Source organism: Lissotriton helveticus, chromosome 1_1 (genome assembly GCF_964261635.1).
Source record: "Lissotriton helveticus chromosome 1_1, aLisHel1.1, whole genome shotgun sequence".
NCBI classification, from domain to species: domain Eukaryota; kingdom Metazoa; phylum Chordata; class Amphibia; order Caudata; family Salamandridae; genus Lissotriton; species Lissotriton helveticus.
The window spans coordinates 818,333,924-818,357,507 of NC_136057.1; positions in this window are offsets into that span (position 1 = coordinate 818,333,924).

Genomic DNA, 23,584 nt, shown 5'->3' on the forward strand with positions numbered 1-23,584 from the left:
AATCCTCTACAACTGCCACCGAACCTAGAGTGAGCCGTAATTGGAAGAATCTTGACTCTAACAAATTTAATTCTAGTCTCTTGAACTCTATGCCCCTTACCAAGGTTAGTAGCATTGAGGAGGTGGATATCATTCATAACTGGCTTACTTCTGCTGTCAATACCTGTCTTCCTTATCGTAAGCAGAAATTCAATTTACACCACCCCCCTGCCCCTTGGTTTACAGACTTACTAAAAAAGGAAAAAACTTGCTGTAAACACCTTGAGCGGAAGTGGTGGTCCAATTACGACCCTTACATTAAACTACAGTACAAAGCTGCTTTAGCAAAATATCATTCTCTTTGCAATATAGCTAAAACTGAATATGTCAATTCGACTATCTTAAATGCCCAAAATCGCCCAAAAGCCCTTTTTAAGGTCGTTCAGGAACTTTCAGGTGCTTCCTGCCAGCCTAAAGCCCCTTGTCTGGATGAAGCACAATGCAATACCTTAGCGGACTTCGTTGTTTCCAAGATCGAGACCATATATGCTGATTTCGGAATTCCCAATCCTACCCCCTCTCCTTTGGAGCAAATTGTATCTGCCACTTCGTGCGATTTTGAGTCGTCTGAATCGCAGATCGCTGCCTGGGACCCCCTGAATCTTTCCACACTATATGATATTATTGGCAGTATCAAATCTGGCTCCCCTTTGGATCCTATCCCGCCCAAAATTTTGCAAACTCTAGATTCTTCTTCCCTTAATCTTATTTTGGATTTACTTAATACTTCACTTAGAGAAACTAAGGTCCCTAACTCTTGGAAACATGCTATGATTGTACCCTTGTTGAAAAAGGCCAATGCAGACCCCAAAGACCCCGCCAACTTTCGCCCGATTTCCCTCCTTCCAGTCTATTCTAAGATTCTGGAAAAGCATATAAATAAACAACTCACCAGTTACATTGAAACTCGAAACATTTTACACCATTTACAGTCTGGCTTCCGATCAGGCTTTTCAACAGAATCTACACTTTTGGGAGTCTCTGAAACCATTCCTCACCTGGTGGACAGAGGGGAAACCGTGGCACTTATTTTATTGGATCTAAGTGCCGCGTTTGACACGGTTTCCCACCCCATCCTTGTTAACACCCTAAAATCCTCTGGCATCACTCATTCCGCCCTTAGATGGCTTGCCAGCTTTTTGTCTGATCGGACGTTCTAAGTCTTTTCTGCTACATCTGCCTCCAAAATCCATAAAGCAGTACATGGTGTTCCCCAAGGTTCCATTTTGAGCCCCCTTCTTTTTAATCTGTATGTCACACCACTGGCTGCCATTGCGGAGAAAGCGGGGCTCTCCATTTACTCATACGCGGATGACCATCAGATCATCTTTTCACTTTCCACCAGTCATCATTCTACTACATCTTCCCTCTGTTTAGGACTCAACAACATTGCCTCCTGGATGCACGACAATAAGTTAAAACTGAATGGAGGGAAAACAGAACTCCTTCTGTTTGGCCACAACACCGCCTTATGGGGGCCCTCCCATTGGCCTGCTCAAATGGCCGCCCTTCCTACCCCATCCAAAACTGCACGCAACTTGGGCATCATTTTTGATGACCAGTTGTCCATGAGGCAACATGTGGTTAGAGTCTCCTCTATCTGTACCACTATTCCTAAATGGTTGAAAAAAATCATTTGGATGCTTCCTCTGGACACCCAGAAAACAGTAGTCCAGGCTTTAATTACATCTCGCCTGGACTATGGTAATGTTCTTTTTCTGGGGGCCGGCAAAGAGGTAGTCCGCAAATTACAGACGGTCCAGACCATGGCGGTCCGTCTGCTATGCAAACTACCCAACAAGTCTTCCACTTCCTCTTCTTTATGCAGCCTTCATTGGCTTCGCATTGACAGCCGTTCCAAGTTTAAGGCACTCTTCTTTGTGCACAAAATTAACACCGGTAAAGCACCACACTATTTGAGATCTTTAATTCATTCTTACTCTCCTTCTCGCACCCTTCGATCGTCCAACCAACACAAGCTTCAGATTCCTAGGATCAGGAGAGCCAGAATGGGCGGTCGCTCCTTTGCTTTTCTGGCCCCGTCCCTGTGGAACTCTCTCCCTTTATCTCTTCGGATTGAACCTAGCTACTTAAAGTTCCGTAGGGATCTTAAAACTTGGTTATTTAACCAATAAATCACTATTCTGCTGGCCCACTCCCCTCTTGTTGTTTTTAGCGCCGGGAAACCTTTGGGTAGCTGAGCGCTTTAAAAAAATTAAATATAATAATAATAATCTTACTAAATAGCTTCATTGAAACTTTATGTCAAATATGTCTATATATGTGTTTTATACTCTGTCAAAAATACTTGTCCTTGACAAGGGCCCTCATAGAATTATACAGGCACTACCTGTGCAATCATCAAGAACGTCCTTTCAGCATCACTCTGCAAACATGCCTCCTGGAATAGTACTAGTTGGGAGATGAAGTCCCCTTGGTTATTTGGGGTATGTGGGGGCGAGTCATTACACTTGTTACCTCCAGGAAGTTCCACACAGTCAGTTTGTTAAGAGGTGTTCTGTGGTCCCACCCCCTTTCGGCTCCTCTCTGCAAGCAAGTCTCCTGGCACACCAGTGGTTGGGGAATAAAGTTGTCATGGAGGATAAAGGACCTTGGGGACCAAGGAGCCCTCCTGGTACTTTCTATAAGTCCTACTCAGTGGGATTCCTAAGATCTAGTTAGACTACAAAGACCATTGCTACATAAAAAAACATGCACATTCACTGAAAAAAACAAAGGTTACAGGTAAGTTATAGTTAGAAATTAGCATTTAAAAAACCATAGAAATTAACTAAAACACTAAAGGCTACAGGGCTGTTCTAGATAGAAAATAGGATTAAAAAACTTTAGATATTCACTGAAAAAACCAAAGGTTACAGGAACGTTATAGTTATGATATTTCACTAGTACAAAACCGTGGAAATTCAGCAGTTATAGTTAGCAGTGCTAACTATAACTCGCACCCGTGCAAGTCACTCCTTATGACCTCACATCACTCATGACGTGGTCATTGACATTATGATTGATATCACTGATGACATCTCAAATGACATCATTGATTACATCACTGATGATATTATCCAGTGACTGTGAGTGTTTCTAAAAGGTTTATGAGTTTTAAATATATACAAAGGTTTATTGATGAATCAGTGGATGTATGACTGCCTGTATCGCCAATTCAGTAGGTGCGTGACTGACTGCATACGTGAGAGATTAGGTATCTCAGTGAATGTATGGGTCACTGACTAGGTTGAATGTCTGTATCAGTCTGTCAGTTGGTGTTGAAGGGGCTGTATGGGTTGGTGAGTATGTACATGTGTTGGTGTATGGTGATTGATAGGTTGTCTGAGTATCTGTATGGGTGTATGAGTGCCTGTGTGGTTGGGTGAGACGGTGTGTGGCAGCATGCATGGATAAGTGTCTGTGTGAGTCAGTGGGTGTATGGGTTAGTTAGCAATACTAATTATTTGCAGGGGCACACTGCCCCCCTGCGGCCCCAGGTAACCGCAACCTCCCCGGGGCTCCTTTAATTCGATGTGCAGGGGCACATGGCCCCCCTGCAGCCCCAGGGACTGTCACCTCCCGGGGCTTACATTAATATAAATAGGTGTTGTGGGAGCTCCCGCTCCCCCTACACTGCCCCGGGGACCACCACCTGCCCAGGGCACTAATTATTTAAATGCGGGGGTCCGTATCGGAACCCCAGCACTTGGGTTCACAACCTCCTTTGAAAATATAGGGAGGGGGGCCTCACGGCCCCCCTCCTGGAGGGCTTGATGGCCCTGGGGACCGCCACTCACCAGGGCCAGCTCCTGCAATGTCCCAGGGTGCCCACCCCAGGACATTGCTATATGCTATGGCAGGATAGGAAACCTGCTCTTGCTTTTAAAAAGCAAAGAAGATTGCTTTTGGGCAAGGGGAGCTGCATCTTAGCAGCTCCCCATGCCCAAAAGCAAGGCAGGGAGCCGGCTGGGACTGTGGGGGCATTGGGACTCCCCCCAGTCAACAACTGTGATGCTAGGCCCTGGGAAAATATGTCCCAGTGGCCACAAGTGGCCCGGGAAGGGGGCCACTTGGCCCGCACCCTTTTTAAATTTTTTATAAATAAATGAGTAAAAAAAATAAGGCCGGCCCTGGGTAATGGGGTACCCGGGTTGATAATTTGCCTGAGGAGGGCCCCCTCCAAAAAACTACAAATAAAAAAAGAAGGCTGGCCAGACCCTGGGGGATAGGGTCCCCGGGCCATACTCCAAATTTTCTATTTTTTTTAAACAAGGCTGCCAGGTCCCAGGGATGGGTTACCTGGGGCCAAAAGTAGCCCAGGGAAGGCGGGCTATATAGCCCCCTCCCATAAAATAAGAAAAAAGAAACTGTTAACTTGCCAGAGGCCCCGTCCCCTCCTGACATGACCCTGCAAACGCGCCCCCTGGTGCGTTCTAAGTCGGGAATTAAGTCCCCTTGAATACTGAGGGTCACTGGGGCCACTAGCCTATCAGGTACCTCTAGTAAGCGCCACACAGCTGGATTGCAGAGAGGTGGCTCGAGGCCATGCCACTTTTTACACCACTCTGCAAATGTGCCTCTTGGCGTACTGCTGGTGGGGCGATGAGGTCCTCTTTTGTCCTGAAGACCTCAGGACACAAGGGGACTTCATCCCATTACCAGCAATGCACCACAAGTCACATTTGTAGAGTCATGTACAAAGGGGTTGTGGCCTTTGAGCACACTCAGCAATCTAGCTATATGTGGCTTACTGGAGGTAACAGGAGGGATAGTTGACCCCCCAGTGACCCTCAGGAGAAAAGGGGACTTCATCCCCAACCAAAAGCATGCCAGGTGGCGTGTTTGGAGAGTGCTGGAGGAAAAGGACATGGCCTATGTCCACCTCTCAGCAATCCCACTGTGTGTGCGGTTCTTACTGGAGGTAATAGGTAGGCTAGTTTGCCCCTAAAGGACCCCCAGCAGTGAACAGGACTTCAATCCCCATCTAAGAGCGCACCAGGTAGTGCGTTTGTAGAGTGGTGGGCAAAGGGGGCATGGCCTGCTATGAGAACTTAGCAATCCTGGTATGTGGGACTTACTGGATGTAATAGTAGAGGTAGTTGGCCCCTAAGGATGTCCTTGGGGGCCAACTAGCCCTTTTGTTACCTCCAGTAAGTCCCACACAGTGGGATTTCTAAAATGTGTTCAGAGGCCATGCCCCTTTTTCTGTACCACACTGCAAACACGCCTTCTGGCAGATTATAGGATAGGGATGAAGTCCAATTTACTCTTGAGGGGCTTTGGGGGCCAAGAAGCCCTCCTGGTGCCTCCTGTAAGTCCTACGCAGCAAAATTATTGAGCGCTGGTCGGAGGCCCAGAACCCTTTCTCCGCCACTCTGCAAACGTGTCTACTAGTTAAAGAAGTGTTTGCAATGTAATAGGTTTCGCATTTGCGAGATATAGTGCTATTGGCGTTGTATATGTAAACGTTTTTTACTCATGTTTTTTAGAGTGGAGTGGATGTATGTTGTGTGTAGTGGAATTATGTGGTATGTTATGCAGTGAAATTATGTGGATAGAAAGTATGTGGTATTTAGTGTATAGGAGTTATGTAGAGTGGGATTATGTGTTATGGAGAGTAATTATGTATTATGGTAGTCTGTGTTGTGGAGTGTTAACCTCAGGTTTAGTCTTCATTATTTCCATAGTAGCTCAACTATGAGACAAAAAAGAAGGAATCACTGAGGGGCACTTGTAGACCTAATCAGAGGTATGAGCAGGGCCACTGGAATTATGCGACTGTTTGGCTGCATCGCCTTTCGCACAAATATACATTTTCCAAATTAGCCACATAATGCATTATCTGTTCCCTGATCTGCAGATTTGAAAAAAAAAGCCTTGTTTCTAGCTCAAACGGCTCAAAATTTACCAAAACTGCAGCAACAAGTGTTACAGCATGGTGGAAGGGCCTTTGCAAACCTAGAATGGTCACATGTTACTTATTGTTAAATGTGGGTGTTAAATTGGTACCAATGGTGTGTAAGCCAATCTTGCTTCCTTCAGCGCCTCTTCTGCATTTCTGTTGCTTCTTTCTGCACAATTCTTTCTTTTTCTGCACTTCTCTTGCCACTTTCTGAAAATCTCTTCTACTTCCTGCACCTCTCTTTCTTCTTTCTGCACATGTTGCCTCTTTCTGCACCTTTCTACCCTCTTTGTGTACCTCTCTTGCCTTTTTCTTTACCTCTCTTATGTGTTTCTGTATATTTTTTGCCAATTTGTGCTCCTCTTCTTCTTTCTGCACTTGTTTTGTTTCTTTCTGTGCCCATCTTGCCTCTCTCTCCAACCCTCATCCCTCTTTGTGCACTTCTGTAGCTTCTTTCTGCACTTATCTTGCTTCTTTCTGCACCTCTATTGCCTCTTTCTGCAGGTCTCTTGCCTCTTTCTACAGTTATGTTGCCTCTTTCTTCAGTTCTCTTGCCTCCTTCTGCACTTCACTTGCCTCTTTCTGTAACTCTCTTGCTTCTTTATGCACCTCTCTTGCCTCTTTCCGCACCTTACTTGCTTCTTTCTGCATCCCTTTTGCCTGTATCTGTACTCTTCTTCCCTCTTTGTGCAATTCTCTTGCCTCTTTCTACATCCCTTACCTCATTCTGAACCAGGGTTGCCTCTTTCTGTATCTCTGTTCCTTCTTTTTTCACCTGCCTTGTCTCTTTCTGCACCCTTTGTGCTTCTTTCAGCACCTCTGTTGCTTCTTTCTGCAGTTCTCTTCCTCTTTCTGCACCCCTCCTACCTCATTCTAAACCCCTCTTGCCTCTTCCTGCACCTCTCCTACCCCTTTCTGCACCCCTCCTGCTTCTTTTTCCACCTCTGTTGGTTCTTTATGTACCTCTTTTGCTTTGTTCTGCAGTTCACTTGCCTCTTCCTGTACCCCTCTTACCTCTTTCTGCACCTCTGTTGGTTCTGTCTACACTGCTCTGTCTTCTTCCTGTAACTCTGTTTCACATTTCTGCTTCCCTCCTGCCTTTTTCTGCACCCTCCTCCCTCTTTCTGCACTTCTCTTGCCTGTTTCTGCAACTCTCTTGCCTCTTTCTGCAGTTATATTGCCCCCTGCTGTACCTCACTTGCCTCTTTGTGCACCCCTGTTGGTTCTTTTACACTGCTCTTGCTTCTGCAACCCTCTTGTCTCTTTCTGCACCCCTTTTATCTGTTTCTGCACAACTCTGTCTGCACCTCTGTTCCCTCTTTTTGTTCCTCTTTTGCCTGTTTCTGCAACTCTCTTACCTCTTTCTGCAGTTTTCTTGCTTCCTTCTGTACCTCTCTTGCTTCTTTCTTTACTTCCCTTGCTTCTTTCTGCATCCCTGTTGCTTCATTCTTCACTTTCCAAGCGTGTTTCTACATCTGTCTGGCTTCTTTCTGCACCCTTGTTTTCTCTTTCTGTACTTGTCTTCCCTCTTTCTGTACCTTTCTTGCCTTTTTTTGGCATCTCATTTGCCTCTTTCTGCAATGTTCTTGCTTCTTTCTACACCTGTTCCTTCTTTCAGCAATTCTATTGCCTCTTCCTGCACTTTTCTTGCCTGTTTCTGTACCCCTCTTGCCTCATTCTGCACCTGTCTTCCCTCTTTGTGAAACTCTCTTGTCTCTTTCTACACCTCTCTTCCCTCTTTCTGCACCACTCTGGCCTCTTTTTGTACCTCTGTCGCTTCTTTCTACCCTTCTCTTGTCTCTTTATGTACCCTTTGTGCCTCTTTCAGCACCTCTGTTGCTTCTTTCTGCACTTCTTTTGGTTCTTTTTGCACTGCTCTTGCCACTTTCTGTATCCCTCTTGCCTCTTTGAGCACCACTTTTGCTTCTTTCTGCACTTCACTCTCTTCTTTTTGTACCCCTCTTGCCTCCTTCTGGACCTCTGATGCTTCTTTCTGTATCTCTCTTGCTTCTTTCTGCAGCTGACTTGCCTCTTTCAGCACCTCTATTGCTCTTTTCTGCAAATATTTTGCCTCTTTCTGTACCTCACTTGCCTGTTTCAGCACCTCTGTTGCTTTTTCCTACACTTCTCTTCCTTCTTTATGCACCTCTCTTGCCTCTTTCAGCACCCCTGTTCCTTCTTTCTGCACATTTCCTGTCTCTTTCTGCACCACTCTTTCCTCTTTCTGTACCTCTGTTGCCTCCTCCTGTACTTTCCTTGCCTCTTTTGGCACCCTGTTTAGCTCTTTCTATATCTCTATTGCTTCTTTCTGCACTTCTGTTGCCTCTTTCTGCACCCCTCTTGCTTCTTTCTGTGCTTCACTTGCTCTTTCAGCACCTCTCTTGCTTTTCTCTGCAGATGTATTGCCCCTTTCTGTAACTCACATGCCTCTTCCAGCACCTTAGTTGCTTTTTTTGCAGATCTGTTACCTCTTTTCTCTTTCTGTACCTCTTTTGCCCCTTCCTGCACCCTGTTTCTTCTTTCTGCACCTTTCCGGCCTGTTTCTGCACCTCTCTCGCCTCTTTCTGTACCTCTGTTGGTTCTTTCTGCACTTCTCTTGCGCTTTCTGCACCATTTGAGCCTCTTCCAGCACCTCTGTTGCTTCTTTCACAAATGTTCTTGACTCTTTCTGCGCCTCACTTGCGTGTTTCAGCACATCTGTTGATTTTTTCTACACTTCTCTTCCTTGTTTCTGTACCTCTCTTGCTTCTTTCTGCAACTCACTTGCCTCTTTCAGCACCTCTATTGCTTTTTTCTGCAGATCTCTTGCCTCTTTCTGCACCCCTCTTTTCTCTCTCTGCACCTCTCTTGCCTTTTTCTGCACTCCTGTTGCCTCTTTCTGAACTTCTCTTGCTCATTCTACACCCTTTGAACCTCTATCAGCACCTCTGTTGCTTCTTTCAGCAATTCTCTTGCCTCTTTCTGCACCTCCCTTGCCTGTTTCTGTACCCCTCTTGCCTCTTTCTGTACCCGTCTTCCCTCTTTGTGCATTTCTCTTGCCTCTTTCTATACCTATCTCCCCTCTTTCTGCACCACTCTTGCCTCTTTGTGTACCTCTTTTGCTTCTTTCTGCACTTCTCTTGTCTCTTTCTGTACCCTTTGTGCCTCTTTCTGCACCTCTGTTGCTTCTTTCTGCACCTCTCTTGCTTCTTTCTGCAGCTGACTTGCCTCTTTCAGCACCTCTATTGCTTTTCTCTGCAGATGTATTGCCTCTTCCAGCACCTCAGTTGCTTTTTTTCTGCAGATCTGTTACCTCTTTCTGCACCCATCTTTTCTCTTTCTGTACCTCTCTTGCCCCTTCTTGCACCCCTGTTTCCTCATTCAGCACCTTTCCTGCCTGTTTCTGCATCTCTCTCGCCTCTTTCTGTACCTCTGTTGCCTCTTTCTGCACTTCTCTTGCCCTTTCTGCACCCTTTGCGCCTCTTCCAGCACCCCTGTTGCTTCTTTCAGAAATTCTCTTGTCTCTTTCTGCATCTCACTTGCCTGTTTCAGCACATCTGTTGTTTTTTTCTGCATTTCTCTTCCTTCTTTCTGCACCGCTCTTGCTTCTATCTGCATCTCGCTTGCCTCTTTCAGCACCTCTGTTTTTTTTTTTGCAGATCTCTTGCCTCTTTCTGCTCCTCTCTTTTTTCTTTCTGTACCTCTCTTGCCTCTTTCTGCACCCCTGTCCCTCTTTCTGCACATTTTCTGCCTGTTTATACACCTATCTTGCCTCCTTCTGTACCTGTTACCTCTTTCTGCCTCTTTCTGCTTTCTGCACTTTTCTTGCCTCTATTCGCACCTTTTGCCACTTTCTGCACAACTGTTGCTTCTTTCTGCACTTCTATTGCCTTTTTATGCATCTCTCTTGCTTCTTTCTGTACCTCACTTGCCTCTTACAGCACCTCTGTTGCTTTTTTCTACCGATCTCTTGCCCCTTTCTGCACCTCACTTGCCTCTTTCAGCATCTCTATTGCTTTTTTCTGCAGATCTCTTGCCTCTTTCTGCACCCCTCTTTTCTCTTTCTGCACCTCTCGTGCCTCTATCTGTACCCCTGTTCCCTCTTTCTGTAGCATTATTCCCTGTTTCTGCACCTCTTTTGCCTCTTTCTGTACCTCTGTTGGCTCTTTCTGCATTTCTTTTGCTCATTCTGCACCCTTTGTGCCTCTATCAGCGCCTCTGTTACTTCTTCCTGTACCCTTCCTGTCTCTTTCTGTACCTCTCTTGCCTCTTTGGCACCCGCGTCCCTCTTTATGCAACTCTGTTGCCTCTTTCTATACCTCTGTTGGTTCTTTCTGCACTGATCTTGCTTCTTTCTGCACCTTACTTGCCTCTTTCTGCACTTCTCTTGCTTCTTTCTACACGTTTTCTGTCTCTTTCTGTACCGCTCTTGCCTTTTTGTGCACTTTTCCTACCCCTTTCGGTACCATTCAACCTCTTTTTTGCACATCACATGCCTGTTTCAGCACGTTTGTTGCTTTTTTCTCCACTTCTCTTCCTTCTCTCTGCACCTCTCTTGCCTCTTTCTGCACCTCACTTGCCTCTTTCAGCACCTCTGTTGAGTTGCTTTTTTCTGCATTTCTGCACCTCTCTTGCCTCTTTCTGCACCCCGGTTCCCTCTTTCTGCACCTTTTCTGCCTGTTTCTGTACCTCTCTTGCCTCCTTCTGTACCTCTCTTGCCTCTTTCTGCACCTCACTTGCCTTTCAGCTGCTCTGTTGCTTTTTTCTGCAAATCTCTTGCCTCTTTCTGCACCCCTGGTTTCTCTTTCTCCACCTCTCGTGCCTCTTTCTGCACCCCTGTTCCCTCTTTGTGCCCCTTTCCTGCTTGTTTCTATACCTCTTTTGCCTCTTTCTATACCTCTGTTGCCTCATTCTGCACTTCTCTTGCTCTTTCTGCTCCATTTGCGCCTTTATCAGCACCTCTGTTAAATCTTTCTGTACTTCTCTTCCTTCTTTCTGCATCCTTCCTGCCTCTTTCTGTACCTCTCTTGCCTCTTGGTGCACCCCTCTTCTGTCTTTGTACAACTCTGTTGCCTCTTTTTGCACCTCTGTTGGTTCTGTCTGCACTTCTCTTGCTACTTTCTACATCTCTGTTGCTTCTTTCAGCAATTCTCTTGCCTATTTCTGCACTTCTCTTCCTTCTTTCTGTACCCTTCCTGCCTCTTTCTGTATCTCTCTTGCCTCTTTGTGCACCTCTCCTACCGCTTTCTGCACCCCTCTTGCCTCTTTTTGCACCTCTGTTGGTTCTTTCTGCACTGCTGTTGCTTCTTTCTGCACCTCACTTGCCTCTTTTTGCACTTCCCTTCGTTCTTTCTAAACCTCTGTTGCTTCTTTCAACAATTCTCCTGCCTCTTTCTGCACTTCTCTTCCTTCTTTCTGCACCCCTCCTGCCTCTTTATGTACCCCTCTTGCCTATTTCTGCACTTCTCTTGCCTCTTTTTTTACTTCACTTGCTTCTTTCTGCTCCTATCTTGCCTCTTTCGGCATCTCTGTTACTTTTTTCTGCACTTCTCTTGCCTCTTTCTGCACCTCTGAGTTAGAGGTTATTTTAATCTCCCAGCTCTATTATGTACTAGGGCCTTACAGGGGTACCCCAACCCATAGTGTACCTTAGTGTATGTGGGTGATTTCACTGTATTCTAAGTGTCTTTCAGGATAGCCCTGGCTCCGGGCCTGGTTAGTCAGAGTCAGTTACCACCAGTACGAGCCAGCAAAAAGTTGGGGGCAGAGGATGACTTTGCAACAAGGACTCTTTCTGCACCCCTGTAGGTTCTTTTTGCATATCTTTTGCTTCTTTCTGCACTTTTTTCATCTTTCTGGACTTCTGTTGCCTCTTTCTTCATTTCTCTTGCTTCTTTCTGTGCCTCTCTTCCTATTTCTGCACATGTCCTACCACTGTGGTCATAGTTGGAAACTAGCATTTAAAAAACCTGTGAAATTCAATGGAAAAACCATAGGTTTCAGGGACGTTATAGTTAGTTGGACATTTCACTCGTACAAAACCAGAGAAATTCGACCGTTTTAGTTAGTTGAGCTATCACTCGCGCCCCCGGAATGCGCTGCCAATGACATCACATGTTACATCATTCATGACATGGTTAGTGACATCACTGATGACATCACTGTTAAGAGAACAGTCAGCACCTCTGTTAACGCATTGCACAAGTATATACTAATATGTCATGTAATTTTTCTTTCTGCACAGGGGTACACTGTGGATGGCACAGTTTTAACATTGTGAAACAAAACAATAAGCGCGGTGCACAACAGAATTGTAGTACTATTATTGAATAATTTGTTCAAATTTTTTTTTTTTATTCATGTGTGGGTGCTCCTGCTGGTGGCGTAACCGTCCATTTACGCTAGTTAAATGAATTGTCAATAAGTGTGCTCATAAATGATGTGCACATCCCAGCTTTAGGCACTCCTTAAGGTTCGTCATAGAAGACAGACTCCTCTGTGTTTTTAGATTGAATTTATTTATTGTTCATTTAATGTTAACGAAGTGGATTGAATTAATCGCATTCATTTCAATATTCCATATAGTTCATGTACTTTAACACTTGAAAGATTCCAAACATGGTGCTCCGATGCATTTCGGGCAAGGGTCGCCCTTTCTCAAGGAGCCCTGAAATTCAGAACGGCAATAGTTTGCTACATAGCCCATCATAATAACGATATGCATTCATAAACAGTGGTATCCAATATTTACACAAAAATAATACAATGCAAACCAGGGTAAATGATCAAATCGGTCATGCTCAAGCTTGGTGTGCTAATGTGCTCAGACGGTGTCAGTGAAAAAGGAAAAAAAGAGCGTGATTTACGGCGAGTGCATAAAGGTGTATAAGGGATCGAGGAGTTTCTAACGTTTGAAGTGAAAATAATGTGAAAAAGCTCACATGGTCTTGAAATTCGGGTGGATTTCACGAAAGCTGCAACGAAGAACAATGCATGGTCAGCGGGAATAACACAAGTTATCCTACAGATAACAGGAGTTAACGTGTATGTGGAGCTTAACTTACTAAAGTTTGTTGAAAGGTACGCGAGGTCTCCGTTTACTCCATCCGATCGCGGTCGGCAAAGCGGTAATCAGACTCGGCGTGAAGGTGTCTTTTAAATGCAGCAGCATTTTCATGAATAAGAAAAGAGGACTGACAAGGTGCTCTTCAGACACAAAGGGTAAATGGTCGGAGTATGGCGTCCATGTGCGCCAATAACTTAAATAATGGACTTACGACAGATTGAGTCGGCCATCATAAAGGGTAATGGGAAAGTGCAAATAACCATGCAGTGATGAAACGGGGATCTTGGTTATATTCTCACTATGGTGAAAAGAGGGACATACTGAATACCATACAGTGATCATGTTAAATCAAATGTAAATGCACTTAAGATATACCAAAATAAAAAAATAATGTAAACATGTATTTACAGTTGCACAAGAGATTCGTGTCCATATGAACCTCATTGGGTACTCATAGAAAACAACTAAGTTCTATACGGTCATTCAGACCAAATGGTTTCAGGGATTGCAAACGATATATCCATGCAGTTTCTTTTTGTAGAAGAACTTTATTGTTGTCTTTTCCTTCTCTCTTTTCAATCACCTCCAGCACCATGAATTTTAATTGTGCCACATTATGGTTATGTTCCATGAAATGCATAGCCACACTAGATCTCTCTTGCTTGGTCCGTATGTTTGACTTATGTTCATTTAGGCGGACTTTTATTTTCCTCTCAGTCTTTCCAATATAGATTTTCCCACAAGGGCATTTAAGCAGATAGATTAAATTAGAGGAGTCACATGTCGCATTTACATTGATCTTGATTTCAGTGCCCTTCATGGGATGATTTATTTTGTTGCCCTTAATGATGTTGTTACAACTGTTGCAGTTGAGACAGGGTCTAGTTCCTTTGTATGTCGTTTGTTGAACTATATCTCTAGATAAGATTCGTCTCATGTTGTTCGCTCTGGTGTATGCGAATATTGGTGGATTTTTGAAAAGGTCTTTAAATTCAGGTTCTGACAATAAGATTCTCCAGTGGTTCAATATGATTTTTTTATATCTTCCATTCACTGTGGAGTGTTTTGATACTACCACCATTCTGGTGTCTTCACTTTTGTTTGCTCTTGTGAGTGCTTTGTCACGGGTGATGTTAGAAACTTTATTCATTGCTTCATTCACAATTTCAGGTGGGTATCCTCTCTCTATGAATCTTAGGTTCATTTCAGTCAATCGTTTTGCACACACTTCCGAGTTGGAAACGATCCGTTTAACTCGCAGCCTTTGACTGTAAGGCAAGTGGCGTTTTAATGAGTTCTGATGGAAGCTAGAGAAGTGCAATGTTTTGTTGCGATCTGTCATTTTTCTAAATAAATCAGTTTCTAAACCTATGTTGGTCCTTGTGATGGAAACGTCCAAGAAGTTGATGGTTTGTTCACTCATGTTCCAAGTGAGTTGGATTCGATTGTCTTTGGTATTGAGCTCAATTAATGCCTTCTCTAATTTGTCTTTGGTGCCTTTCCAAATGAAAAATAAGTCATCTATATAACGAACATAGATATGCAAATTCTTCATCCATTGGGGGTTGTCATAAATATTCATTTTTTCGAACTCTGCCATGTATATATTGGCGTATGATGGTGCGGCGCAATTGCCCATAGACATTCCAGACAACTGTTGAAACCATTGATTGTTGTAGGTGAAATAGCTGTGATATAACGTGAATATCATTAATTCCATGAGAAAAATCTGCATGGAATCAGGGATATCACTGTTTAAGAGTATCTTCTCTACCGCATCGATTCCTCCGCCATGAGGAATGGATGTGTTTTAACATTGAACACACCACATGGCATATTAGTATATACTTGTGCAATACGTTTATAGAGGTGCTGACTGTTCTCTTAGTTACTACTGCCATCACTGTGATATTACAATTTATTGTAATTGCAAAGATAATAGGGACAAACTTTTTGATTACCTATTCCAGGGCAAGAGCAGCATAACGGTAACTATCTCTGTGAGCAAGGGGGAAGGTCTGAAGTTCACATTTCAGAAGTTATAGAGATCACGCAAACAGGAGGCGTCCAAATGGTGGGATGCCACAGTATCCAAAAAATATATGGAAATAAAAAAAGTCCTGCTGGGCCTTGATAGTCATCATCTTTACATCATTTAGGGCCAGATGTAGATAATTCCTATTTACCGATTCATAAATACCGAATTTTACCGATTCGGTATTTATGAATCGGTAAATAGGAAGGTGGGAGATGTAGGTAATTCTTAAATTGGAATTACCGAATCGGTAACATTCGGTATTTACCGATGCGGTAAATACCGAATCGGTATTGCCCATTGATTCCTATGGGCCTTGAAGCCCATAGGAATCAATGGGCAATACCGATTCGGTATTTACCGAATCGGTAAATACCGAATCCTGCAAGGGTGCAGGGGGTGTCACTTTGACACCCTCTAGCACCCCAAATACAGGCATGTGTGCCATGTGGCACACAGACATGCCTTAAGGGCATGTCTGTGTGCCACATGGCACAGGTGTGCATGCACAGATGTGCATGCACACCTGAATTCGGTATTTTACCACCCAATAGGATTGGGTGGTAAAATACCGACTCTTAAGGGCCTGTGGCACTCTCAGGAGTGTCACCTACATGTGGAATTACCGAATCGGTAAACTTACCGATTCGGTATTTTACAGAATCGGTAAATGTACCGATTCGGTAAATTTACCGATTCTGTAAAATGCTGGCCCCTACATGCCGAATCCTAAATACCGGTCGGTAACGGCCGAAATCGGCCGTTACCGACCGGTATTTCCTCTCCTACATCTGGCCCTTAATGACTTAGGAGAGGACCTATTGCTAAATGACGGGAACTACTCTCAGGTTTTTCTTATGGAATGATGTCAATATTGATTAGACATGCAGAGAGGAAAAGGGACCAGTTATTGTCAGAGATCCTAACAGTGGAAGAGGAGATTTGTCTATTTAACATGAAGGAAGCAACCAACAAGAATTATTAAATTCTGGAAGAGGTGCTTGCAAAACATCAAATATACCTTAAGGTCTGCAAACTAAAGAGAGATGATAATGATTATAGATCTGGACGTGTATTTACTTTTGCACGCAAATTTGACAACATTCCGCTAAACACCAGTAAAAATAGCCCTAACTTGGGTGGCCAGGCAAGTGGTGTGTCTAACAGTGAGTTTGATATTTCAAGTATCAGTAGTGACTCTTATGAGGGGCCTAGTACTAGTCTGAATACAGGAAAATCTAGAGAGGACCTTACTTCAAATTCTTTTTTAAGGGAGGTAGAAAGGCTTCGTAGGAGAAACAAGTCAGATTTCAACAAGCGCCAAAAAGCGCCCACAAGACCAGGAGGGGCTACAATAGATCAGGGAGAAACAGGAAAGGACAGATATCGAACCTGATCCAAGACAATGAACAAGTAGACTTATTATATGTGACTGATTATATCAATGTTGTTGATAATGTGTCAAATATCTGAAATTCTGCTGAAATTGCCATTGTGAACCTATCTGATCATCTATTGAGTTCTGATTAAATACAACTTTTGTCTAAGGGCCTTAGCTTTTGTCCAGCCTCTAAACCTGATTTTAAACAAATGCATATAGATGTTTTTAAATTTTTGCATAATCTTAAAAAAATGTTTGCCTTAAATCCTAAAATGTCAACGATGGACCTAGTTCACATAGTACACCTAGTGATAGGACCATCCAAGACATATTGAATATACAAACCCTGTTAGCCATTAATGAAGTAGAACATGATACACCAACCATACCAAAAATTGTGTCAGATCTAGACATCTCTCCGGATTTAAGTACTGATAGAGGCTTTAAGCCCAAATCTATCTTCCAACCTACATTGGGCAGTGATAATATGATGGAAACCTTCCTCCGATTAGTGACTACAGATCTGTATACATGGGAAGACACATATAATCTCAGGAAACCCTTAAGAAATGATAACCTTACGAGTGGGCAGAGAAATACTTTACGAGAACTCACACAACTTCCTGATCTGATCTTGAAGGAAGCAGACAAGGGGGTTAATCTAGTCCTTATGAACACCCTAGTTTACCTCGCTGAGATTGATAGGCAGCTATCTGACACTGATGCCTATGTTTCACTTACCGGAAATCCGATGAAATGAATTACCTCTCTACTGGAAAGTAATCTTAAAAGATGGAGGGAACTAGGTCTCATTAATGAACAGGAGTACAAATACTTGTATATCTCAAATCAGGTAGCACCGTGTATATATACACTGCCAAATAATTCATAAACCAGGGAACTTTCCACCTGGTAGACCGATAATTTCGGGTATCGGGTCCCCCACAGAACACATATCAGAGTATATAGACCAATTTTTACAACCATTTGTCAGGAACTTGCCATCGTTCATCCTTGACACTAAGGATCTGCTCAATCAACTTGGCGACTTCACTTGGACAAAGGATTGTTGCTTCGTGACATTAGAAATTAGTTCGCTTTATACCTCCATTCCCATTACATTAGGGATGGAAGCAGTAACACACTATCTGGCTAAGAGAGATACTTCCCTATGGGTACAAACTTCAATGTTACTAGACATGATCACTCTGGTCCTTGAGAACAATGTGTTCCTTCACAATGGTATATGGTATACTCAACATCAGCGGTAGCCATGGGTTCAACATTTTCACCCTCTTTTGCAAATCTGTTTGTAGGCTGGATGTCCATTTTTTTCTATGTCAATTTTTTTCATTTTGTCTAAACTTCCAGCATTGCTGATGAATTATGTAATTTATTGGGGTCACTATCGAGACGACGTACTGTTAATTTGGACAATTGACATTCCCTCATTACATGAGTTCTGTTCCTTTCTTAATTCCAACACGTTTAACATCCAGCTCACGTACCATCTACTTAAGGAAGAGATTGGCTTCCTTGATCTCAGGCTGTATATCAAAGATGTCTCCATCCTTTCTGCACTACATAAAAAACGTTCTTGTGCAATTCTGTTTTGCATGCGGACACCTCACATCCCAAATCGCAAGTCAACTCAATACCATTCGGGGAATTCACACTTCTAAGACGCAATTGGAGTGAGGATGAGATATACAAGAAATAACTATGTGAGGCAATCAACAGATTTAAATCTAGAGCATATGATGGGAAAATATTGGAAAAAGATGGAAAGAAGGCACGTGGTCTGAATAGAAGCCATCTGCTGACCCACAAATCTAAGACAAAGATTAACAATAAATATAAAGAGAGGGTGTCTCTGGTTATCACCTACAACTCAGCCAGTAATCAATTCTACAAAATTGCTCATAAGCATTGGCATGTACTAAGATTGGATTCAGATATTAATAAGGTCATACATGAGAGACATCATTTACAAACAAGGCCAAACTCTGAGGAATATTCTTAGTCTGAGTTTTTACAATCCAAAGCAGGATAAGAGGGGTATTACCTGGCTTGGTAGGCCTCCACTCGGATTTCACAAATGTGGTCACTGTCTTGTCTGCCCAGATATGATGGACAAAATTAAGGGTTTCAAATACAATACACCGACAGAGCACAGGATCAAATCCTTTATGAATTGTAACACAAAATTCATTGTCTATTGCATTGTCTGCGTATGTAAGGGAATTCATGTGGGTAGTACAATACGGCCGGTGAAAGAAAGGAAACAGGAACACTTACAGGCGATCAGAAATGGAAACGTAAGTTATCCATTAGAAGTGCATTTTAATGCTATGCACTGTGCAGCGGAACAACCCAGTGTGAGATTTCATGGGCTAGAAACCGTTTTGGATAACCCTAAAGGGGGGGACAAAGTTCAGCACTTACTCAAACTAGAGGCCTCTTGGATCTGTAAATTGAGATCTTTAGACCAGGGCCTCGATAGTGTCAGAGAAATGTATGTATTTCTTAGAGGCTGAAGCTCATGTAGAGTTTTACCTGTTTATTGCCATGTATGTGTTACCTGTAAGTGTCTGCGAATCATATGATAAGCACCTGTCAAGAGATCCACTGCTACCGAATTCTAGGTATTTCTTTAGATTGCTGTGACTGCGTAACCGTCATGATTGCGGTTATTATCAATGGATACCAATTGCATGCCAATGCATACATGTTCTGTTAGTATAACTTTAGCCTGCCAGATCTTATGTTTACTCTGGAGTGGTTAGGATGATGGACATGTGCCCTGCATACGATTTGTGATTCACTTCATGGAACTAATTTGATTGATGAGGGTCTGTATGGATCCTGGTACAATTGCCTATACTGCTTAGTTTGAACAAATATCTGGCTACATCGTATCATTTGATGTTAGGTGTTGTCTGGTCCCAGACATACCATTCAAGTTGCAATATTGTGTGTTCCCTCCCTCAATGAAAATTTGTAATGTTCACAATGATGTAGAACAATGAAAAACAATTAACACCCGCTTTTAAGATGTTTTTCTTCTATTAACTAATACCACATATATTAGTGACAGTTCTCAGGCAGAAACTGTTTAGTGATTGGGTTACTTTCAGATTCTCTGATGCTCATGTTCTTTACACTACTTATATACTTCGCTAGATAGGACTTGCTATCGATATCCATCAGCTTCGGTGATTTCTCTGTTAGATCGATCAATTCTTACTTTACTAGACTCATGTATAACCTTTGTGTAACCTACCCTATTGTTGGCTCGCTCTAGATTTTTAGACATTTTAATTGTTTCTATATGACCTTTTCTCCTTTACTAACTAATACTGCATATTTTAGTGATGGTTCTCAGGCAGGGAACTGCTTAGCAATTGGGTTACAATTGGATTCTCTGATGCCCGTGTTCTTGAAACCACCTATTTACTTTACCAGAGAGGACAGGTTACTGCTACGTATTAACCTCGGTACTTCTTTGTTAGATTAATCGATCCTTTACATTACTGGACTCATTTATAAACTTTGTGTGAATCTACCATATTAATTATTCGGTCTTGAATTTTGGACTTCCTAAAACGCACACTTAGTATTCGATCTTTTTTCAAATTTTGACACTTATCATAATTAATTAACATATCTAAATCATAATACAGAATTAACGGACTATGATCAGAAATTATTTTTGGCAGTTTTTTGATGCTAACATTTTTCAATTCTGTTAAGGATATTGAAAAGTAATCAAGTTTAGTATATTTCTGAAAAGGGCAAGAGAAGTAAGTAAATCCCAGGTTATTAGGCTCCTGATCACTCCAGACATCAGCTAGTCTGAGTGACTTAATTGGAGAACTCAAAGCTCGAAATACCCTGGGTTTTCGACCTTTATATGGGCACTTGTTGGTAAAGTCAGTGAATATATTTAAATCTCCACACACTATAATAGGAGTAGGCCAACTAGTTAATTCACTTTCCAAAAACTGAAACACCTCAGGATCATCCTGATTGGAACCATATATCTCACAGATTGTACAGCGAACAGCTAGCTTGACCAATGCCCATCTCCCAAGAGTATCAGCCTTGTGGCGCTTTGCTCCTCCCAGCGTAGATTTAGCTAAGATTGCTACGCCTCTAACTGTAGAGGTCTGGGAAGAGCAGGCCAGCAATCAAAGCCTCTTATGTTTAACAGATGTTTCTTTTCCCAGGGTAGATGGGTCTCCTGTAGACAGAACACATCGATTTAAGTTGAGCTCACAAAATGGGCCAGCCTTTGCCTCTTCCGCCAATCATTTAACCCCCGATTTTGATTGAGCATACCTTAAGTTGCCCTATATATCCCTTTTAGATTATCGCCTCCCTTTTGTACCAACGAAAAATAAGTGTGCACATATAGAAAATCCTGCAATGCACAGAACAAAAAACAAATAGTGCCAGGTATTCTCACTTTTTAGAGTTGTTCTCTCCCCTACCTTCCCAACCCTTACCAGCCCTTCAGCCCCACCACCCCTCCAACCCCTAGCCCTCCCTCCCTCCCACCTACACCCACCTCCCTCGTGAAGCGATCAGACCTAGGTCTGTGCATGTGAAGCATGCAGCAATAGCGGCCAGGTCATTCCTAATCAACCAAAGAAAAAGAACCCTTATCCCCCAACCTAAAGAACCAGAACAATCAAGCACCATAGCAGCAAACCATAATTCAATGTTGTTTCAGGTTAATATCAAACAACCCACTTAGCCTTAAACCGTGCATTCAAACAGTTTCCTACAATGCAAAAAACAATTATTTTGTATGGTTACCCACAGTATCCAAATATTCTTTCGCGTTTATTTCAGATGCAAAATACCAAGTCTTTCCATTGTTAATCACCTTAAGTTGTGCTGGATTAATAAGATAAACTTGAATATTCTTTTCTTGAAAGGGCTTAATTAACTGCCTCAGTCTCCAGCGTCATTTTACCGTTGTGTGACAGTAGTCGGGTCAGACAAAAAATGAGACTCCCCCCACTTGATCTCCTTGATTCAGGTCTTGCCTTCTCTGATATTGCCTGCCGCAGGAGAAAGTTCCCCAAGAATATCAAGATCGACAGTGGCTTGTCCCCTCCTCTTGATACAGCTGGTACTTTAAACGGGGTACGATTTGCCCTCTGGATTTCAACTGACCAGTTCCACTCCAGCAGCTCCGGAAAGGCAGATTTAAACTGATCGATTATGTAAGCCTTTGCGTCTGATCCCTCCTCCCCCTCTGGAACCCCCAGCACCCTGAGGTTATTTCTCCTCTGTCTGTTTCCAAAATCTTCCAGTTTCCACTGGATATCCTTGATTTGAGCATTTTGAGCCTCTACTTGGGTGGAGGTTGTGGCCACTTCCGATTCCGTCGATACTATCCTATCCTCAAGGTTCATCACCCTGTCTCCTACATTTATAGAGGCCTTGGAGAGCTTCCTTACAACTCCCTTCTTCCTTATGCGAAAAAATAGCCTGATTGTTAGAAATGGGGGGTCTCCAGTTGGCAGGGATAGGTACCACTGTCCAAATAGGGACCCTTGCTTCTAGTCAGGGTAAGGAGGAAACCCTCTGAGATAACCCCTGCTCACCCTCTAGGCAGCTTGGCACGAGCAGTCTAGGCTAACCAGAGGCAATGTGTAAAGTTTTTTTACCAACACTCACAGTAACACAGTGAAAACACCACAAACTGACTCCACAACAGTTTAGAAAAATAAAGGTATTTAATCTAAACTACACAAGATCAAAACGACAAAAATCCAACATACACAGTTCAAGAATATGGTTTCAAAAGAGTTCTTAAGGTTGCGATAAAAATTCTGTAGGTTGCGATAAAAGAATCCACAGTTGCGTGAAAAGTTCACAGTTGCGTCACGTTTAGCTCACAGTACCTTTAGTTGCGACAAAGTTCCAAAAGCAGAAACTGGTGCGGTGGAAAACAAGTGATGCGTTGCTCCTGAGACCCTGGGGAGGCGATGCGACATCCCCGCTGCAGCAGTGGGCGTGTTGCGATGAATCCGGTCTGTGTGGGGAGGAAGGCCCCTTGTATGGATTCCGGTGCGGAGGTTCTGTAGGAAGTTTGTTCTCGCAAAGGCACGATGCGACGATCTTTGAAGTTGAGACGATCTCCGGGGCGGCGATGCGTGGACCAGCGGTGATCTTCTATCTCGCAGCTCCTCGACGCGATGGTTTCTGCAACAACACTCGCAGCGACATGATGCGGTCCGCAAGCAAGCAGTGCGGCGATCTCACTCAGCGACGACAGGCTCTGTGACGACACTCGCAGAGATGTTTAGACTTGCCTCCCGCACCGGTCTGGTGCGTCCCGCAAACGAAGGATGCGACGGCTCTGACAGCGGCAAAAGGCGCTGCGGCGATCTCGGCCTTCGTAGCGGCGGGAATTTCCTCGCACTGTCGGGGATGTGCTCCGCAGCGAGCGATGCGATAACTTTTCAATTGCAAAAGTCTCTCAAGCTTAGTTTTAAGCTTCCCAACACAGGTACAACTTCCAGAGGCCCCACAACTGGATCAAGCAGTCTAGGAAGGACAGAACTCTCTCAGCAGAGTTCAGGGAAGCTGGAGGTGAAGTCCTTTTGTTCCTGGGACTTCAGGAAAGGGAGCCAGCTCCTCTCAGGCCCTTGGAGATTCCTTCAAGACAGGGGACACAGTACAACAGCAAAGTCCTTCCCCTCTCCTTGGCAGCAAAGCACCAGCAGGTCAGTCCAGCAGATCAACAGCAGGACAGTCTTGCTTCTTCAGTTTCAGCTTTCTCCTTGGCAGAGGTTCCTTCTTGATTCCAGGATGATCTAATTTTCTGTTGTCAGGGGTCCTGTACTTATACCCCTAAAAGTCTTTGTTCTCTTTGTGCAAGTGGGCCCTGAGCCCGTTCTGAACCAGTTCTGGGTGTTGTGTTGAGCACTTTGTTTTCCTGGCTTCGTCTTTCCTTTCAGAGTGAGGGGCAGGGTCGTCAGCCGCCCAGCAGGAGGTGGAGCCAGCATTGTGAAAGGCAGGCACAGCCCTATTCAGGCACAAGTGCTATCTACTCCCACCACTCAAGTTGCAAATGCAGTCATTCAGCCTAGGGCTGACTCAGCCAGCCTCCTGGGGAATCCCCAGCCCCTGTCACTCTCAAACCAGACAGTCAATACACAA